This window comes from Typopeltis vanoorti, chromosome 20 (assembly GCF_054136105.1).
Source record: "Typopeltis vanoorti isolate ZY-2024b chromosome 20, IOZ_Tvanoo_1.0, whole genome shotgun sequence".
NCBI lineage: Eukaryota > Metazoa > Arthropoda > Arachnida > Uropygi > Thelyphonidae > Typopeltis > Typopeltis vanoorti.
The window spans coordinates 73,007,559-73,015,025 of record NC_143568.1 but is presented as its reverse complement, the minus strand read 5'-3'; the positions used below and the strand labels follow the sequence as shown (position 1 = coordinate 73,015,025).

Genomic DNA, 7,467 nt, shown 5'->3' with positions numbered 1-7,467 from the left:
ATCAAACCGTTTGGAAACTGTTAAGAAATATCAAAAATGAAAATAAAACGCTTCCTCCTCTGAAATCGGATTCAGTCATAGTTCACTCAGATGCTGAAAAAGCCGAAACTATAGTCAAAAACTTAGAAAAGCAGCAGCCCATCTTATGATAACCTGAACTTCGATCATATTTATAAAATCCACCGCCACGTCAGATACGTACTAAAACAGTGTGATTCTTGTACCAGCCAACTCACACCTACTTTTCCAGCCGAAATCTACGATATCATACAAAATTTAAAAAATAAAAAAGCTCCTGGACCTGACGGCATCCCTAATAAAATTATTAAACTGCTACCCCGAAAGGCCATTGTATATCTTACAACAATAATAAATGCTATGCTTAGATTAAAATACTTTCCCTATGCTTGGAAGTTGGCAGATGTGGTCCCTATTTATAAGCCTGGTAAGAACCCACAGCTGCCACAAAGTTATTGCCCCATCAGGCTGATTTCCAATTTGGGCAAAATCTCTGAAAAAGTCATCCTCTCCAAAATTCAAGTTTCTGTTAACAAGTTAAATATCCTACCTATAGAGCAGTTTGGTTTTCGCAAACTCCACAGCACTACTCAATAGATTCATAGACTAGTTGAATACATTACCACCAGCTTCAACTGGCATCAATTACACCGGAGCAGTCTTTCTTGACTTAGAAAAGGCCTTCGACAAATTATGGCACTTTGACTCTTATATAAGCTGATTTTAGCCGGCATTCCATTGGATCTGATCCACCTCATTAAGTCTTTTCTTTCTGGAAGACGCATGCAAGTTAAACTAAATGGGGCGATATCTACCCAGCAGCGGATCTTGGCTGGAGTGCCTCAAGGATTCCTCCTGGCGCTGATACTTTTCTCGATTTACATGGCGGACATCCCGCATAACCCGACGTCATCTATCATTGCTCTCTATGCTGATGATACAGCAATACTGGTCAGATCTTTTAAGCCGCATCTTGTTACAAAGAAACTACAAGATAACCTGCTGAAAACTGGAACATTGGTTCTCCATTTGGAGATTACAAGTAAACCCTCAAAAAAGTAGTGCTCTTCTGTTCACAAAAAAATCAGCATCTCCCAAAGAAGACATCTTCCTATTTAACATCAAGATTCCCTGGAAAATAGAAGTCAAATATCTCGGCATACTGCTAGATAGAAAACTTACCTTCAGCCCGCATACAAAATCCTTATGTGCAAAGGCATCAAAAGTCATAGCACTGCTTTACCCTCTTATCAATAGGAATAGCAAACTAAATATTAAAATCAAATTGCTCCTCTACCAGTTGATGATTCGTCCCATTATCACTTATGCGTCCCCCGCCTGGAGCCATACTTCAAGCTCAAATATCCTTAAACTGCAAAGACTGCAAAACAAATGCTTACGCATGATCTTAAATACTCCATGATACATTAGAAATGTTCAACTTCATCGAGACACAAATATCCCTTATATCTACTTTTTCCTGCCATCTCACGCAGTAAAATACTTCTCAAATTCGTCCTCACATCCAAATGAATTAGTCCAACAAGCAGCAAATTATGATGAATCGGATTTATGCATATATAGACGACCTAAGACCATTATAGTTCCCTTTCAAGATCAATAACTTGCCCAACTCGGACTGAGCACGTTGCTCATAAATTTTTCCCTACACAGTAACCTATCAGATAGCAGGGATGAAAAGCATTATGCTTTACGCTTATAGACAGTAACGTTCTGCGGTTAGTTATATATGTTACCGGCGAAGTGTGAAAAGCAGGCATTCTATAGAATGCGTGAAGTTTTTAGGCAAAGTATGAAATGTCTGTTTTATTTTAATATTTTACATACTTTCCCTAGGCATTGTATAGAATGACAAATACTATTTCGGCAAAGTATGAAAAAGACTTTTATTGAAAAGATGCATTTGAAAATGTAAGAAGTACAAAATGTAAGATACCGAATTTTTCTACAAAAAGAGAAAAAGACCAGTGCTGAACTACTTATTGCTACAAGGAAGACTGGAATGACATTTTGAATTGCACTTAACTGACTTTTACATACAAAAGTACTTCAAATTTCGGCACTTGGTCTTGCAAGTACACCTCACGAACCCTTGGCCGCTACCCGTGGACTGAACGGAAGCGGCTGACCGGAGAGCTATTTCGTAGTCAGGAACGTCTCCAACTCTCAGTAAGTCCTTGGGACATAACGTGAATTGTGATCTGGCATAGAGTTGGTTTAAAATTCCTTTAGCAGTTCCAAGTCGGTATAAACCATCGTCTGTCACACTCATAACAACCGCCAGCAGATTGCGTGAGTCATCCCGTCCCTTGTCGACGTCTGGGATAGGAACTCGCGCAGTGGCCCCCAAAGGTGCAGGAGGAAATTTATTGTTGGAATCCATTTTCATTTTTTCGGCCTGTATTTCCAGATTCAATTTAGATCGAATTTTACCTTCGACAGCATTCTCAATATTGAAGCAAAGAACACACAAAATATTAACATCATTACCTTCTATTTTCTCACTTCCATCGTCTTTACTCTCTTGTCCACAGCGGCATGAACGTTTCGGTGACAGTTTCTGTACGTATGGGCACCACTGGTTACCTTCAAACAGACGAAGGGGTAGCAGACCCGGAAGCCTCTTCGATAGACATGTATTCATCACCACTTTCGTTTCTTCCATCGTGGACTACAGTCTCGTCCGTGTTTTGTGCAATAGACTCTTTCTCTTGAATAGGGTGATCTGTTTCTTCTTGTTTGTTTGAACATTTTACATCATTTTTTCCAGTTGCTCCTTAGTCTGTATGTCTTGTAAAACATACTGGGATAAGGAAGACGTTGTGAGACCCACTTTAGCTTTGCAGCCAAAGAGAGCTTCATATGGTGTTCTCTTAATCCCAGAATGAAATGCCCTGTTCTTCATAAGTTGCATGAAACGTAGTCTCTCACTCCATCGGTCAGTTTTTTCATCTTGCATCCACGTACACAGCATATTTTCAATGTCCTGATTAGTTCTTTCGATACTTCCTTGGCTTTGTGAGTGGCGAGGCTTGCCATGGACGATCTTCAAAGTCGGCCAGTACTCATTAAGCATTCTCACCACATTATTAGCAAATTCTCTGCCATTGCCGGATTGTAGAATCGATGGTGCTCCAAGCAACGTAAATATATCCACGAAGTTATATGCAACTTCTTCTACTGTCTTTGATGTCAGAGCCTTGAGAACCATAAATTTAGTAAGATGATCTTGGTATACCATTATAAACTTGTATTCCCTGCGAGGATGTGACTGAAAATCGATGAGATCGACCTGTCAACGGGAACTGAACTCGGAAAAAATCACGGGCTTCACTGCAACACCCTTTTTAACACCTTTTTGTTTTTTTTTTCCGGCACGGCTCACAAAGGTGAATGTACAGTTCAGTGTCATGACGAGTAATGTTCTTGTACTTGTGTGAGATTTCTTTCAACATTCTCTCGCGTCCTCCATGGCCAATGGCCAAATGAGCTCCATGAAGTACATTAAATAACTCAGAATCTGCGACGCAAAACTGGATTTCACTGACGCCTTCTTTAACAGGATAAATCAACTTACTTTTTTTCTACAACCATCACATCATAGCGATTCAGCAGCCAAAAGTCACGTGGTATCTTCTTAGAAGCCATCTTAGCATTTTTCACATCGTTCGCTAACTTTTGGTAGGTAGTTTCGATTTTAAAAAAAAAGGCAGTTTTTGGCAGCATTCGCGTTATTTCAGGAGATTGCAAATGCAATCTCCTGAAATAATTTAATCTAGTCATCGGATTCATCAGATAACGCTAAGGAAAAGCCACGAACTAACAGTTTTGGTTTTTAACCTAGCAAAAAGAAATACAATATTATGCAAAAATATGTAAGAGGAGTTTTAATGTAGAAGTTGATAATTGCATGTACTCTTTGGCCAGAGATAAAACCGATTTCCAGGCGTGTAGGGGGGGGGGAGTCTTCCGAATGCGACCCCAAGGATAACTCACCTTCAGTGTGAAAAGTCCTTATAATGATTAGGCACGATGAGATCAAACTAAAGTCTATCAAAACAAAACAATGCATGCTGCCTTCATATTTGGATTTAGAATCTTCCGTGATTCTTAAATTGTTTTTATTAAAAAATTCCCGTATTTCTTCAGAATTCAGGACAACTTCTCGTAAATGTTATCTAGTTTTGCGGGTTACATACACATTGCCGCATATCGTTTGCATGAAATTCGCCACTGGTAAACAACAGAAAAGTACACACCATTGCTTACAAAGATAAATTATTAATAAAAATATTGAAAATATTTTTTTATTAATTAAGCTTATTTTAAACAGTTAACGAGATCAGGGCGATTAGTACACGAAAACTAAAATGCAGTTAGCACACTTCTTGATTGCAATGGAACTTTTTATGGTAAGTCAATTGTGTGTGCTATCTTTTTAATCGGATTTAATTCTACGGGATTGTTTGTACATAAAAAAATGCATTTTAGAATCGATGATTATAAAGTAGCCAGATATTCGTAAAATTTTATATAAATTCGATGATCAAGTATGTTTTGTTGGTCGTAAAATAATTCCTAATTGGTTAATTAGACAGAATTCGAATCGGGTCTTACCAGCCAAAGATCACCATGGTTACCGACTGCGCATAGGAGGCTCTCTGGAGAGGCCAGCTACTGCCAATTAAGGAGATTGACTGGTATATCTGATTTTTCCTTCCTCAAAACACGCATATCAGCCAGAAGAATGCACAAGGTTGACTGATATGATCCATTATATAAATACCTAGCAGAACGGTAGCGAGATACCATCTTTTTTACATTGTGCGTGTGTAAACGATCGAATATGGTTTTATTTGTAAGAGCGAGACATGCCCAAACTTTTGAAAAATAAAATAAATCGGAAGAAATCTCTCCGAATTAAAATATGTCGTTAATGTTATTAAAATAATAATTGTAACATTTTAATATTGTTTGCTATTTTAATTGCAGTATCAAAAATAAGTTTCACTATTTGGTTTATTCGTGTATTCCAGATAATAGTAAAACTTATTTTTGATACTGCAATAAAAATAGCAAACAATATTTAAAATGTTACAATTATTATTGTAACATTTTTAAAAAACCATATATTTTTTAGCGCTGTTGCCATAGTTTCGTTATTTAGGACCGACGCAAGAGGGCACTGTCCCATACTTTGCTATTTACCACACATTTTGTTACCTATGGCGATATCAGCGTATCATCGCAAAATATTTATCCGTAATCCTGGCCTTAAATAACATGCGATGATTGTACCTTTAATGACCACAGTATGATTAGCTGGAATATGTATTCGGGAAGTGATCGGGGTAGTTACAACGATGGAGGGAAGATTTAAAATTTTGCCGAAAAACTAAACAATTTTTATATGTGATTTGTTATCATTTAAATGGTAATAGTGATAGTCGCGTTTTGAGAAGGATTTAAAAACATCTTTAAAAACCACTCATCCACAAATGCATCCTGATAATAGTTAAGCACATAATAGACCATGTTGCAAGATGTTATTTTTTATTCAATAAAATGATTCTATTATTAGTCATTTAAGCCATTTGCTGTCCTTAAAAGAACATTCTACCCATTATATCTAAATGAGAATGTGTAGACGAACTTATTCGACTGTTTTAAATTTAAACAAACGCCAGATACCGAAGTGTATAAAATGTTTACAAAACGGATCTAAGCATTTTAAGTGAATGGGTTAAAAATAAAAATAATTCATGGCTAACAACATTAGTGGTACATTGTCATCAGCTTCAACAAGGCAGATTTCTTCGGAAACATTTTAATGATGTTGCTTGAAAACCATACAACTGGTAAAAATAAGAGTGGAATGCGCTATTACAGAAACCTAATGACAGAAGTTGTTTGAAATTAATGCGCGAGGAAAACAGAGAAACGTACAAAACTTAATCGATGGGATGAAACAAAGATTTTGGTTGTTCGTCTCTTACTTTAGCTACTAAAGAACTTGGAACTGTTAACGTGTTTTTTGTTTTTTTTTTAACTTAATTCCACAGCCTGTTAAATAAATGAACTACATAAATGACTAAGTGAGGACAGATGTGTTCTTTCGCGGTTAGCAGACGATAACAAAACTACCACTATTTGAATCACACAAGCAAACATTACCGTATTCGGCGCATGGTACGATAATAACTATAATATAAATAATAAGTTTTAATGATAACAGATAAATAAATAGAGACGAAATGCTTCACTTAAAAAAAATATCTAAATAAAGCTCAAAGCTTTCTCATTGAGGGAATTGGCTAATTAATTAATGTATAAAAAAATGAAGAACTGCCAATAATGCAAACGATATTGAGATGCCACCAAATAGGCTCCATTCATGTATACATGCGCGCTGTTACGATCACTACAGGAAATAGTATATCTGCTTTTGGATTACAAAATTCGAGAAATGTATTATAAGCATTAAATATAATTATAGATATTTACAGTGCTACCATTCTGTTGTGAAGTTCATATGAAACCAAAAAGAATACGAATAGCTATAATTTATTTAGTTAACTGTCGAAATAATAGTATGCGTAATCGTAAACGAGTCTAACTTAGTATGCGTCTACGTTAGACTCGCGAATGATGAATTCTTGATCTAGGTGGAGGGAAAGAGAAGCCGATAAGCCTTGCCAGACAAACAAAACTTCAAAGTAAAAATATTCATAAGTGACTGCTCTTGAATAAATTCTAATAATTATTTTTAGTGCGTGCGTTACGGTAGGCTATTTTCCCTGTGCTCACATTGTGATTCTACATAACGATGCATCTGAAAAGGTGGTTGTTTATAAGTACAATATCATCTATGAAAAACAGAAAATCGCAGGTAAATAAAGCTCACTGTTTACAGTTAATATAGAAATGTATGTAAAGTTACATTCTCTCGGAATGACAGGATAACTGAACTACATTAAGAATCGCAGTATTTTTCTCATCGCGTATCGAGACAACTAGTAACATTACTGGCTTAACGGGTGAAGCAAAAGCTTTTCATATTCCCGGCTATCTTAACAGAGACTGTGAGTGGAAAGAGTTTATGAGCTATATAGCTCGCCCTGATTGGGCTAGGAGATTAATCCTCAGTGAGTGGGTTTAGGATGGCTTTAGGTCTTTTGTGCTTAGAATAGTCCGTTGCATCATAGTCAGCGGCCAGTTGGATCAGTCTGTTAGGATGCACACTTGCCTTTGAAAAGAATTTGGTTGCTATAGTCCGCATGAAGGTGTAAATATAGGGGACCTCCGTGTCGCGGTGCAGTTGGACAGTTCGGATGAACCATGGAGCGCCCAGGATCATTCTAAGACACTTGTTCTGAATGCGTTGTAATTTAATGATATTTGAGTTTGAAGTATGGCTCCAGGCCGGTG

General features: G+C 36.9%; 1 pseudogene; it reads right to left on the bottom strand.

The window, feature by feature from the left end:
- Positions 1 to 2,791: 2,791 nt before the first annotated feature.
- LOC150095559 (KRAB domain-containing protein 2 pseudogene) lies at positions 2,792 to 3,280 on the bottom strand (annotated as a pseudogene).
- Positions 3,281 to 7,467: the final 4,187 nt, after the last annotated feature.